The sequence below is a fragment of the Myxine glutinosa genome, chromosome 1, assembly GCF_964187855.1.
Source record: "Myxine glutinosa chromosome 1, kmMyxGlut1.1, whole genome shotgun sequence".
Taxonomy (NCBI): domain Eukaryota; kingdom Metazoa; phylum Chordata; class Myxini; order Myxiniformes; family Myxinidae; genus Myxine; species Myxine glutinosa.
Window position 1 is genome coordinate 51,048,997 of NC_136261.1, and position 14,753 is coordinate 51,063,749.

Genomic DNA, 14,753 nt, shown 5'->3' on the forward strand with positions numbered 1-14,753 from the left:
CCGCGCTTCCATGTACCCCCTCGCACACGCGCTACTACCGACTCACTCTCGACAGCACACTCACTCCTTGGCGTGCACTTTTTCCTCACACACCCCATGGTCGGACATTCTCGCACACCTCCTTTTTCGCACACCAGACCTGTCGCACACTTCACCAACGGCCTCTCACGAACACCCGGATCCAAACCAATCCCCAAGCCGACTGAAGCTTTCCTCACATCATATACATTGCCACTCACCTCCGTACCTCGTCTCCGCACCTCCTTCGCCACCTGCAAACTCTTTATTTGGTTAGTGAGCATCACATTACGAGTTGAGCACCGACATTGTACATATTCCATCACCTCCTCCTGGATTTCTCTCTTAGTTTCTGTCCGTCTCTTTTTAATTTCACTCACCTCTTCTTCCACTTCCTCTAATTTTTGTTTAACCTCTTTTATTTCTCGGTGCGTCTCTTCAAGTTCGTCCTCTAAGGCTACCGTGACCGTCTCTATGTGCATCCTCACCTGCCGGTCCTTTGTCTCCATTATCTCTGTCACCTCGTCCACCCTCATTGTCAGTTCCTCCCGTACCATCTGACATTGCCTCTGCGTCGCTATTAATTCGTTTTTAATTTCTTTTTGTGTCGCCTTTAACCCTCCTAGTACCGCAGTGTTCTTTTGAACCTGCTCCACTAACTTCGTTTGTCCCTCTGTCAGCTGTTCCACCTCCTCCGTCAGATCTTCTATTCCCCCTTGTAACTTTGCCGTATTCTTTCTCACTTCTTTCTCCATACGCTTCTCACCTCGCTTTACCTCCTCGCGTAGCCCCGAGACCTCCTCACTCACACCTCGTCGTATCTCCTCCTTCATCTCCCCCATCTCTTTTGTAGATGCCACCCTCATCTGTCCCAATTCATCCCTCTGAGCATCCAGTTTACTTTCTAACCCGATTTGCACCTCCTCTATCTGGTTTCCCATTCGTTTGATTTCCCTGGCAGATTGTTCCCCTATTTCCCGCAATTTGTCCTCCATCCTATTTTCTAGCCCCATTAACCCATGTCTCACCTCTTTTATCCCGTTGTCTAACCCCTCAAAATTATTGTCTAACTTCCCAAATTTCTTGTCTAACTCCTCAACGGTACCCCTCGCTTCGTCCCTCATTACCCCCATTTGGCCCCCCATCTCTCCCATACTGCTTTTCAAACCTCTAATTTGGTCTCCCAATTGCTCATTATTCTTTTCCATAAGGGCCTTCATTTGCATCATAAAAAGGTTCAAATCCACTAGCGGCGCCGCTGCGGTCGCGGGCGCGGCAAAATTTGGTGCCGCTCCACCCACGTGCGCGAGGACGCCATTTTGCACGCCTGATACTTCCTCAACCACATTGCCAATGTTCTCCTCCTCTCTTTCCTCCACTTGATCCTGGGTTACTCCTAACCCCTCCTCTAGCTCTCCCACCGGCATCCCGTCGCCTTGACCAGCCATGGCGCGATTTCAAAATTCGGGTTTTTCTTTAAAAAAACAAATTTCGGCAGCTCGTAATTTTGACCAAATTTTTTTTTTTCCTATATTCGTTTTAAAAAATTTGGTTCGGGCCTCGAATCCCACTCCCAGACACCAATTGTTACAGATCGCGGATTAAGATGTTATTTACCGAGCGGTGGTATTGCCGCGACCTAACAGGATCCCTGACTCACCCGATTCACCCAGGACTTTGGCCGGATCGCACCGCAGCTGCTCAATGAGGGGAAAAGACGAAAACGACGCAATGTAAAGAGGAAAACGAAGGCCAAGAAAGGTTTGGAAATACGACTGAATTTATTGACTATTTACACACAAGCAAAAAGAAAGCAGTCACGTTTATTTACAAGCACATAAGACGCAGGTGACACAGGGAAAATACTAGCTTATACAGACTTAATTAACCCAGGACAGAACAAACAAAGACACTGACTCACGCGGGGAATGACAGTAATGGCAGGAGGTGGATGGCTGGAGGTGAACGCTTGGTGGAGCCAACGCGGAGCTTGGTGGAGGTGAACGCTTGGTGGAGCCAACGCGGAGCTTGGTGGAGGTGAACGCTTGGTGGAGCCAACACGGAGCTTGGTGGAGGTGAACGCTTGGTGGAGCCAACGCGGAGCTTGGTGGAGGTGAACGCTTGGTGGAGCCAACGCGGAGCTTGGTGGAGGCTTGGTGGAGGTTGGTGTGACGGGTTCTCTCTCCTTCCCTCACAAGCTTCAGGACTCTTTCTCCCTCTTCCTTAGTCCCACCCAGGCCAACAACTTCCTCTCTTGCTTAGTCCAACTCAAGGCCTTTCTGTCTTCTGCTCTCCTCTGTAAAAGCGCATCTCTTTTGGACACGCCCTGCCTTGGGTTATATAGGCCCCCGCCCCTCAACCTTTGCGAACCTCCCCGATCGCTCTTCCTCCGCCCTCTCTAGCCAAACCCCTGGCTCATGGTTGGTCGAGTGGGGCTGGCTCACTCCTCCCCTCTATGACGAGGTGGAGACACGCCTTTCTTCCCCAACCCTGCCTCGTGGCCAATGGTGGTTGAAGAAAACCGCCCAAAATGCGGAAGGCAATTGGAAGGGAGGTTTTGGGAATGGGAATGGAAGTTTTGGGAGTGGGAATGAAGGGAATCTATCTCTTTCACTGGTGCAATGGAGTATTTCTATTAATGGGAGACACAGCCTTATCCTAAAACACAGAATAAGATATAACTATCGAACATGGATATTCTATGATTGGCTGACGTGTATGCTTGTGGACTAATTATGGAACGCCCTTTTGATCTTTACACAGCTCCGGAGGCAGGAGGCACAGAATAACAATAACAACAATAATAATAATTCACACCAATTTACCACAATACAACACAATCAAAAAAATATACAGTCCTCATATCCGCAACACTATATATATATATATATGTGTCGAGATCATGCATTTAGTTATGCCTTTTGACTTATCTAATTACTGTTTGCTTCACAATGAAATGTAGAATTAAGCTTATTATCTTTTTACATGGCTTTTCGATTCATTTTACAGCCACAACCAAACTTCCTTCATGTTTGAAAAAAATGCTGCTCATAAGCACTTTCCAAACTGCTCGCTGTGAAAGCCTTCCTAAAAGGATATATCTTTTGCAACTCTTACCTTTGTCCAAACTCAAGGTCTGGTTAACATATATGCTCTTCTCCCACACTTTCCCTTGGCTCATGCCAAATAAGATAGGACAAGGGTGAGGGGCTGTTAAGTCCACTCCTTTTCTCTTTGTTTCAAAGCGCTGAATGTGCAGGTTTAGCGGAGACCTTTATCCGTTTTCAAATGTATATAAGGAACGTCTTTTACCAAGGAACTTTGGAGTGTCTGGGACCTATGCTGTTCGATTGAGCTGTATATTCCCACCATTCCCCACAGCTGTGATTGGTCTTTTAATAAACTGCTTGATACTCTTTGATTGTTGTGGAACCTGGTTCGATTCCCGAGATATATATATATATATATATATCTGTGCAGCGTCTGTCCTGTCCTGTGTTGTCTTGTGTTGTCTCGTCACTGAACTACTTTCTCAAACTTTTGTGAAATCGTACCAAACTTCTGGTATGCACATATCTCTCCCGTCGGTATGCCCTAAGGGTATTGTTTTAGAAAAACATTTTTGGGAACCTTTTGGGGAATTTTTTTTTTCAACTTCAATTGTTTATAAAAGGTGATATCACATATATTACAAATACATTTGTGCAAAATAATTGTTTGAATTATGATTGGTTTAAACCATGACAAAACGGCAACTCGGTTACAGTCATTTATCTACAGACTTGGCATTTAATAAGGAATATTTTTTTTGTGGGGGTGAACTTACTTTTCAAGTTGACTTAGAACCAAAAGTTCATTGGAATTATGTTGAAATTATTCTAGATTTTGTTAATGTGACCTTTAAAAGAAACAAAAACCACATTTGACATTTCGAAGCAAATAAATTGATCCTTGAAAGTGATGTAAACTGATATTGAACTCAATTCATGGACAGTACTGTGTTAAACTTCTGTACGTTTTCCAGAAGTATTTCTTTATTTTGCACATGAGCCAAAAAATTTTTTAACAAAAACAAAAGTTAAATTACAACTGGGATTATGGACAGTAAAATTACAATTCAGTATGTCGTGTAACCCCCACGAGCATTCAGGAGAGCACGTACACGTTGAGGCATGCTGTTCACGAGATTTGACAAGGTTTGGACAGGAATCGCTTGCCATGCAGTGACAATAGCCTGCTGCAATTCACGCACAGAGGTAGGCTGCTGGTCCAAGTTGTCGATTTGACGCGTTAACGCGTTTCAAAATCCACCCTTAAATTTGCATCTAACCCACAGATTACCCATGCCAACCATTTGTCACATTTCACTAACCTCACCAAAGAAGGATGCTTTGCCATACACATGCCAGCCGAGCATGGCCCATATGCTCGGCTCGTTACACATCTCCCGATTCACATCCCCATGGCTCTCTTCCCAACCCGAGAGTCCATAAATCATAACGGAGCATCTGTGGAAGGTCACTCACACCATCATGTTCCACAGATGCCCCAATGGTTGTCCGGCAGGCTATCTCCATCCCTGTCCATTCGGTTTGACCCGCGTCCATAGACCAACCACCATGCCAGGTCACCACATGCTGGTTGTCCCAGAGTCTCAGGGAGAGGGTGTCAGGTCGCATGCCCGGGTGATCACTACATCAGGCCCAAGCTGGCCATCTGCGGTGCCACCACCAAAGCGCGACCCACAACACCTCCCCCTAGTGGTCCTCAATATTTGCCATCCCAGGCTTGAGAAACCACCTCGGACCTCCCTGGAGGTCTTAACCCCCACCAGGGTCCGGTGACCCTGCCGGCCCGAGCCACCAGCTCGGACGGCGCCCCGATGGACAAGGGACGCCACACTCCACCAGACCCCCCGTGGGACCCAGGTCGTACCTCGACACCCAAGGCTGGACCCCACGTCCAAATCTCGCCATCGCAGCCCCCCAGCTGGCTGGCATACCCAAATTTTGAAAGGGGCAACTTTTGCCCGAGGCCATCACCCATGACCTCTCCATGTCCAGATCCCGCAGCCCGGGGACCAATCCCCACCATGGCTGCTCCAAATCAATTTCCCATTGTAATTTTATTTTAAATTTTCTTTTACAAATTTTCATTCCCACTGCCAAACCGCAGCTGCAGGGAACAACCTCTACCACCGGTTGTTCTGCCCCTCCCTGCAGTTGATCCAAATTCCCTACAGGGACCAAATCTCCAGAAGCTCTATCTCCCGATCCTCCAAGATCCAAATCCAGCCCGGAGCCAACACACTCCCCCAACTGGTTGTCCAATTTTGGAGCCTCTGTTTCCAAATAGCAGTGTACAGTGAGCGTCCCCTCGGTCATTCCAACCACCTCCTCGGACCAACTCACCTCATCACCCAGGCTCCTTTGGGCCTGAACCAGCTCTACCTCCATGGGACTGTCACAGGTCTCCAGCCGCTGGATCAAATCATCCTCATCATCATCATCATTACAAATCATTCCTGGCCCCGCCAGGCTTTGATCAATATCCCCTATAAATACCCGGTCCGGCTCTATCGCATGGACCCCCAAAAACTCTACCCCCTCTTGCTCCGCACCACCGCCCTGGTGCTGCACAATTCCAAATTCATCCCCCGGTTGGGGTGTTGTGACATCCACACGGTCCCGATAAACAACCAGGCCAGAATGTGGGAAACATTCCCCATTACAACTCTCACATTCCAAATTTCCTTCCCCGCTCACCTCCTCGGCCAATTTGCCCCCCTGTCGGTTGAGCAGTCCCCATTCCTCACTCTGCTGTAGCATTCTGGCATCCACCCGGCCCCGATAGCCTTCCAGGTCCCCATTTGCTTTATCAATTCGAGCATTTGTGGCACCAATCTGACCCTCCAACTTTTCCCCCATTTGGACAGCCTGGGTCACGCCCTCCTCTATTTTTGACATTAATTCTTCCCGTTTCAATTCAATTTCCACCCCTATGGCTTTTTCCATCTCCCCCATTTGAGTTTCTACTTTACCCTCAAATTTCCCCAGTCTGTCCGTAATTTGGTTTTGCACTCTCCCTTCTATGCCATCAATTCGTTCCCCCAGCTGCTGTGCCATTTCCCCAATTTTTCCTTCCAATTGTTCATTCCTTTCCTTTATTTCATTCCCTTGTTCATTCATTTGTTCATTCATCACCTCCATTTTTCCCTCCAATCCATCGATTTTGCTATCCATCCCTTCGATTTGTTCTTTCAATCCCTCCTTTAATCCTTCAATTTTATCACTCTGGGCATTCAGTTCCCCTTTTAACCCATCAATTTTATTTCCCATTCCTTCAATGTGTCCCTCCAATCGATCACTCATTCCCTTCATTCCTTCCCTCCATTCCTTCCCCTGTGACTTCATTTGTTCATTCAATTCCCGACTGGCTCGCTCACTCTGTGCGTTCATGTCTCCCCGAATTTCTGCAAGGTTTCGCTCACCCTCGGCCCTCTGAGCATTTATTAAATTTACTATGGTCTGGAGATCTATCGGGGCCGTCCCACTTGTTCCCGACTCCCCGGTAGGGGAGGGGGATAAGTTGGTGCTCGGGACGAGGGAGGTTCCAAGGCTCACCTCTACATCAAATTCCCCTATTTCCGGCTCACTCCCAACGCTGACGGAGGCCTCGCTGCGTACTTCCATTTCGTCGACCTCCGACATCCGCTTTCCGGAAGGTCGTTCCCCGCGCGCGTATTTATTTTAATAATTCCTGAAACACAATTTAAATTTGACGAAGACGCGATATCGCGCTCCGTTTGCCCAATTGATTATCAAATTTCTCCGCCTCAACTATAAAAATTTTGCGTTCGAACGTCGAGCGCAATGTACGCCCGACCGTGTCGATGTCGCCCCGCGGACAAAAAAATTTGTCCGACCGTGTCGATGTCTCGCCGCGGACAAAAAAATTTGTCCGACGGGTTCAAATCCCACTCCTGACACCACTTGTTACGCAACTGTGATTAACACTACAGTTACGGATGGCCGATTTGCGAGACTTTAACTCCCGAGGCGAACACTCAATGGCGGACTCAAGTTCAACACAAACGCGCGGAATGGCGGGACACAGCGAAGGCTCCGCAACCTTATCTATTAAAATCAAACACCCAGGAAAACTGCGTTCAGATATATATATAGAAAATAATATAAGGATTTATTTATCGAATAGTAATACAGTGAAAAAGCCGCGCCGGTAAATCTAATAACTCTAAATCGGGACGTCCCCACACGACTGACAGCAAACACGATACGAGGGAGATTATGAATACAAAAATAACACGTCACGTCGTTCAAATGTACGCGGATGCGGCTTATCTGTCTTTCGTCGTCTTGGTGGCGGCCGTCCAACACCGCTCCTTTTGGCCCGATCGCACACCACCAGGTCCTTCGCTCCAAGCTCTACGAGGCCCCGCTCCAAGCACCACGCGTCCGATGCGTGGCCAGCAGCTTCACACGAGGACGATCTCCACAAGGCCCGTGCACCAATGGTTCAACGGAGGGCTCGACTTGCAACGAACTGCTGCGAACTGCCGCGTGCTCTGTGGGCTTGGTGTGCTCGGTGTGTGAACGAACTCTCCACCAACTGCCTTCGGGGAGCTTTTCCACCAACTGTGTCTCTGCGTCGACTGTGTGCTCCAACCAACTCCTACGAACTCTCTGGTGTATGCCTGCGTCTGCCTGCGTCTGCCGTATCTGCCTGCATCTGCCGTATCTGCCTGCGTCTGCCACGAAATGGCGTCCGACCGTCGCATATATTGGTGGCCGATGACGTCACATTGGCGCACTCCTCAGCCAATCACAGCCTCCCAACTCGCCCAGGTCACGCCCTCTGCGGCATGCGACTCCTGACATCTCCCGTCCGCGACCCCCCCGCGGTCGTTTTGTAACACGTGCCAGCGAGGTTGGTAGGCCTTTGAGGTGCGAACGGCGGCGGCCAACCGTGGCGGTGTTTTTGGCCTGGTTTCCTGTCTATTTATTACGAAGTCAATGTCAGGGAAAGGGAATTATTTAATGTTGCGCTAAGGACCTAACTAATGTTTATGTGGTTTGCAGTGCCATAATGGACAAAGGTTTGACTACCAGGTGAGACTCACAGGGGCGTTACCTTTAATCCCTCACTATTTAACACTCGGACCTCCAGGTAGATCCACAATCATACATCTTACCCCGACAAACGCCTAAACATCAAGAACTTATTACATGTAGAGTCCCTGTCACGACAGCCGAATACCTACCTATTCAGATCTACCTAGCTCTAGATATTGCTCTACCAAATTCATAACAATATATATATATATATATATATATATATATATATATATATATATATGTATGTATATATATATATATATATATATATATATATATATATATATATATATTGTTATGGGTCGCGGACAAGATGTTATTTTGACCGAGCGGTGGTGTATTACCGCGACCTAACAGTTCCCCCGATTCTTCCCCAACTCACCCGATTCACCCCAAACTTTGGCCGTATCGCACCGCAGCTGCCCAATCTGGAAAACTCTAAAACGACCGAATGCAAAGAGGAAAAGGAATAAGACGAGAAGACGGACAGAAGAGTAATTGGATTTATTATTTACACATATAAGTAGGAAGCAAGCAGTCACGTTTATTTACAGGGACATGAGACGCAGGTGACACAGTGCAATCTTTAGCTTATACAGAATTATTGTTACTACCCAGGACAGCAAGAACAAAACAAACTCACGTACGCAAATGGATGGAAATTGCAGGCAGGAATGACAGGAGGTGGGTGGCTGGAGGAAGGCCCGGAGCTGGCTGGAGTTTGATCCCGCACGGGACTTCGGGCTGGACCTCGACGGCCGCCGATGCCACCGATCCTGTCGTGTGCGCGGGGTAGCGGGTCGGAGCTGCTTGGTGGAGCCAAGCCAACGCTGCTGGTGGGGGGTCTGGCGTGACGGGTTCTCTCGCGTGACGGGTTCTCTCTCTTACTAACTCCAGGACTCTTTCTCTCTTGCTTAGTCCAACTCTTCCTCACCACCGACAACTCAACGCAACCCCTCCACTCTCCGCAAACACTGACCACCACTGACGACCAACCCAGCTCTGACCAAAAAAACCACACACTCCGCTCTTGTCGTAGCTCATCCCGTCAAAGCTCATCTGCCTTGGACACGCCCTGCCTGCGGGTTATATAGGCCCCGCCCCTCAACCTTCACGAACCTCCTCGATGTTTCTCTCCACACCCTCTCCAAGTCCAACCCCTTGTTCGTGGTTGGTTGAGTGGGGCTGACTCACTCCTCCCCTCTATGACGAGGTGGGGACCCGCCTTTCTTCCCCAACCCTGCCTCATGGTCAATGGCGGATGAAGGGAAAACCGCCCAACATGCAGTTGGCAATGCGAATTGCAATTGACGAAAAGGGGGGAATGGAAGTGTTGGGAGTGGGAATGAAGGGAATCTATCTCTTTCACTGGTGCAATGGAGTATTTCAATTAATGGGAGACACAGCCTTACCCTAAAACACATAATAAGATATAACTATTGAACAGGGGTATTCTATGATTGGCTGTGGTGTGGATGCTTTATGGACTAATTATGGGATGCCCTTTGACCTTTACACAGCTCCGGAGGCAGGAGGCGCAGAATAAACAATAATAATAATTCACACAATCAAAAAATATATACAGTCCTCATATCCGCAACAATATATATATATATATATATATATATATATATATATATATATATATATATATATATATATATATACACACAGTATATGCACTATGAGAGGGAGGCCAAAAGCTCAAAAATAAGTTACACCAATAAATTACCCATTCCTGTGACACCTTCAGTCGAACGTCAGGCAAGGACAGCCGGTTTGTGAAATATGTGGACAAAAACAGAAAGAAACAAAATATATATTGTTACGGTTCTGAGAGTGTACATATTGATCATTAAAGGTTAAAGGTTTGCCCCCATAGTTAGTCCACATGCAACACGTAGGCCACCTTCGAACATTAGTGATGTCATAGTATATGTGAGGATAAGGTCATTTCCATTAGTGATACCTGCGTTGTGTAAAATAAATAAGCTTAGGTCCCATTCATTTTGCGGCCCGCCCTCCAAATCGACATCGTTGGGCAGCATCCATCCCGCGCCCTGATTCGGCCAATCGACCTCCTTTGCCAGCAGCGTTTGCTGCTGGCAAGGGTTTTCGCTCGAAACCAGCCAAATGCCACGAGGTAGGCCTGGAAGGGGGGAGGAGCGCGAGGTCGGGGTGTGGCCACGTCAAGCAGCACGTCAAAGGCGGAGATGGTGAGAGACAACAACCAACCAGGGCTCGAGTGACATGGCGTGAGGGGCGTGGTAAGGGCGTGGCTGGCAAGTTCCAGAGGGTTCGCTGGGCGGCGCTATATAAACGCGCGCACAAAGCCCTTGAAAGGACTGCCCTTATGAGAGAACGATATAACATGACTCACTGGGGAAGGTTGGCTTTGTATAGGACTGTCCAGGATTTACGCAACAGCGCGCATGATAAAGGCCTCGCGAGGAAAGCGCATTGGAAGAGGACTGCGGCGGATACGTGCTTTGAAAGAGCACGTATGCTATTGAACTTGCATTAGGGAGCGCCTATTGAGGGGTATTGGGAGCGCATATAGCGCCAGTGCATCTAATACGTACGCGACAGTGGTCGCCAGTAACCGCCAGCCAGCCTTGCCTTGCCTTTCGCCCTGTAACTGTCCGCTCCGCGTAAACGACCTGCGCGGAGCTTCTGCCGCTCTGACCATCTGTTTCACGGTACGAGTCGGGGACCGGAGGAAACTGCCTGGACGCCATCATCCCTGGACCATCACCCTGACCTTCTACATCCCCGTGTGAGTGTGTCTGAGAGTGAAACGGGGCTGTATCCTGGGATAAGTTAAGACTGTATAAGCTTCACTGTATGTTCCTCTTCTCCTTCCTGTACAAATTATTAATAAACCAATTGTTCTTCCTTGTTTCTTCCTAATTCGACCGTATCAGTCCTTTCCTCCATTGGGTAAGCGTGGCACGACTCGGAACCGCTCAGATCGGGTTTAGTTCCTGTTAACAGCTCGGATCACGGCTCGCTATCGCTCGGCGTTTCCACTATAACCGTGATTCGGGCGGGGTTATTTCCTTGCTTCCTGGGAGGCGTTGGTAATTAGGTAATAGGGATTCAGCCTACCACCCTATTCAACGCCGACCGGAAGGAACGTCATAGCCCCGGATCGCATCGGCTAGCAAAAAGACAAGGGGACTAACCCCCCCTTGGTAAGGGGAAAGGCCGACGTTGAGATCCGCAACAATAGATATAAATATTTACTGCAGCTGAGGCCAACAGAAGCAAGGTGGGCAATATTACTATGATATCAGTGGTGAAACTGCAAATACCAAATCCACGAATGTCATGGGTGGAAACACTCACATCATTTCCTAATTCTGCTTTGAACTGGATCTCTCTGTATTTTCATTCCAAACAGCATCATTCCAACTCGAAATAATCTATACATATAAAACACAGTTTGTGTGTGTGTAATGTTACCGATAGACTCCTAAACGGAGAGGCTCACGTGCTTGATATTTTGCATAGACATGGCCATTGAGCCTGGGAAGGACATAGCCGTCCTAAAAATATTTGATGAGATCCATATTTTTTTATTCATATTTACCTCAGCGCATTTCAGTGAGGAATATTATACACGGAATCTGAGCCGGTGGCAGAGCAGCGCGCTGATTCGCTCAGAGCGATCACGTGATGTTCCAGTCTTGCCGCCATAATCTCACAGTAACTGTTCGCACGTAATTCAGAGCGAAAAGCGATTGCGTTTTTTCACATTTCAGCGAGGAACATTGCCATTCATACCACATAGGTTTTTTTTTCTTTCATCTTTAGATCCATATTTTTAGCCATAACGTAGTGAACGTAGCGTAACGTCGCGTAGCTAGCATAGCGTTAGCATAACATAGCGTAGCGTAGCGATCCTCGCTCAGGATCTTCGTCAGGTTCGCAAGCGAGTTAGCCAAAACGTAAAAGTGAAAATATATCGAATGCTGTTTTGATGCTTTTTACTGCTGTTTTGATGCTTTTACATTGCTGTTTTGATGCTTTTTCACTGCTGTTCTGATGCTTCTTCACTGCTGTTTTGATGCTTTTTCACAGCTGTTCTGATGCTTTTTTGCCGTTTTTTTAAAATATAAAAATCTCATTTAAAAAAAAAAAAATCCAAAAAAATCTCACAATGATGACATATAATTCACAGAAAACGTTGAAGCAACCACATAATATTGCAGTGATGTTCAACTCCGAGTGAAAATAGTTCGAAATTTTAAAAACTTTCATCTGATATTTGTGATTTATTTCAAACAAACTATTTCCCATCTACACGGCCATGTATTCCTATTAACGTTATGTAAAGTACATAAATTGTGTGGATTACATCATTTGTGGATGTGATCAATTGCCAGTAACAATCTATATCCCTCCCCTTCCCCCCCTCCCCTTCCTCTTCCCCCCTCCCCTTCCCCCCTCCACCCTACCCTCTCCCCTTCCTCTCCCCCCCCCCTTTCCCCCTACCCCTACCCCTTCCCCCTACCCTCTCCCCCCCTCCCCCTCCTATCCTCTCCCCCCCCCCTCTCCTCCCCTCCACCCCGTTCCCCTCCCCTCACCCCTTCTCCCCCTCCACCTCCCCTCCCCCGCCCGGCAATGCTGGGCACTTCTGCTAGTACTGTTATGTTTGTGGGGATAGGTAAGCAAATGCTGTAGGAAAGGTAGCACTGTATAATTATTGGCATGGACCGTGTGACGCGTAGGAGAAATCTCGATGTACAGTAAGTAGGGAAACTAACTTACGGTTGTTTAATTGTGCATCATGCGAGGGGTTATTCCACGATGCAGTGCTAATTAGTGGTAGTTTAAGGATAATTTTCCCAGTGTGTGATTCCCCCCCTGTGATCAATCCATAACATTTTACAGCATCTGCCGGCCATTTAAAACCATACAAGCCAAGCTAAGCCGGCCCTATGAAAACTCACGGCAAGTAAGCCCGTCCACATGAACACTTACAGCAAAAGGCCACGCCCCCACGGCGGTACGCTCAGGGGGGCGGGGGGGATGGAGAAAGAGCCGGTAGGCCACACCCCCAAGGGACATGATTGGCCCAGGCCCCATGAGGCAATTTAGAAGGAGCTTCGCAATTGGTCGGGGTGACGTTACGAGAGCCAAGATGAGAGACGATCCTTTTTGAGGTTGAACAAGCTGGCCATTTTGGTGTATCATTGGATTTTGTATTGTGTTCTTTGAGGAGAGCGTGGTGTGGCATTGTGAGGGAGCTTTGACGGCTGGGCTCTTCCGGGGCTGGAGACCAGGCTGTCTTTCCCCAAACGGCAGAGAAAGGAAGGAAGGCAGGCCGTTGGTGTGCTCGCCAACGCCACCAGACCGAGCGCTTTCGGCACGCGCGGTCGACATCGGCGCCATAATTGCAGATTCACGCCTGAATCACATCGAACTCTGAGCTTCACCACCATTGCCACCACTCGCTAAAAAGGACAATTGGGATACGAGCTAAGTGCTGGCCAAAGGGGATTTGATTTTTATTGCGCTACTTTTCACTGTGCGTGGTTTGTGTCTAAGTGGAGAATTCTCGAAGTAGAGAATTTTCGTTTACCTAACATTTCATTTTTATTCCACGATATATTTTCATTAAATCTCTATTGTTGAATTGACTGTCTTGTTTACATGTTTTGTGGGTGAGAGAATAAACCCAAGTATTATTTTGTTCAGATAAATGCCTCATCTCTTCCATCCCAGTCATGTAATTTAACCGCCATATATTCAGCTGGTCGCCTCTGAGTTAAAGCAGTTCAGCTATCCGTCATCAAGCGATCTTAATCGCTGGTGACATGACAATACTATACCAATAATATAACAAAATACAATGTTACAAACATTAGAAACACTGCCATACAAAAGAAGTTAAAAAATATATATCTCTCGGGAATTTCCCATCTAATTTTTATTTATTTCACACGAACAAAGGTACTTTATGTTGTTGGGCAAACAGAGTTGCTTCGTGAAGGGAATATGAAGAGATAGGGGGAGAGAGAAGAGGGGGTAGAAGGTAGAGAGAGGAGGGGAGGGGGAAAGGGAATGGGGAATGGGAAGGGAGAAGCAAGGGGAGAGATGGCAGGCGAGAAGGGACGGCGGGCGAGAAGGAGCGGCGGGCGAGAAGGGGCGGCGGGCGAGAAGGGGCGGCGGGCGAGAAGGGGCGGCGGGCGAGAAGGGGCGGCGGGCGAGAAGGGGCGGCGGGCGAGAAGGGGCGGGGGGCGAGAAGGGGCGGGGGGCGAGAAGGGGCGGGGGGCGAGAAGGGGCGGGAGGGCGAGAAGGGGCGGGAGGGCGAGAAGGGGCGGGAGGGCGAGAAGGGGCGGGAGGGCGAGAAGGGGCGGGAGGGCGAGAAGGGGTGGGAGGCCAGTAGGGGTGGGAGGCGAGAAGGGGGTGGGAGAGAGAAGGGAGCGGAGGTGAGAAGGGAGCGGAGGTGAGAAGGGAGCGGAGGTGAGAAGGGAGCGGAGGTGAGAAGGGAGCGGAGGTGAGAAGGGGTGGGAGGGCGAGAAGGGGTGGGAGGGCGAGAAGGGGTGGGAGGCCAGTAGGGGTGGGAGGTGAGAAGGGGGTGGGAGAGAGAAG

General features: G+C 48.5%; 1 protein-coding gene and 1 long non-coding RNA gene across 5 annotated transcripts in view; one reads left to right on the forward strand and one right to left on the reverse strand.

Annotated features, from left to right (window-relative positions):
• Nucleotides 1–14,753, reverse strand: part of LOC137423685 (uncharacterized) — a 94,967-nt gene that overhangs the window by 64,718 nt on the left and 15,496 nt on the right. The gene's annotated exons all lie outside the window — the stretch shown is intronic.
• Nucleotides 1–14,753, forward strand: part of LOC144890653 (uncharacterized) — a 103,538-nt gene that overhangs the window by 50,322 nt on the left and 38,463 nt on the right. The gene's annotated exons all lie outside the window — the stretch shown is intronic.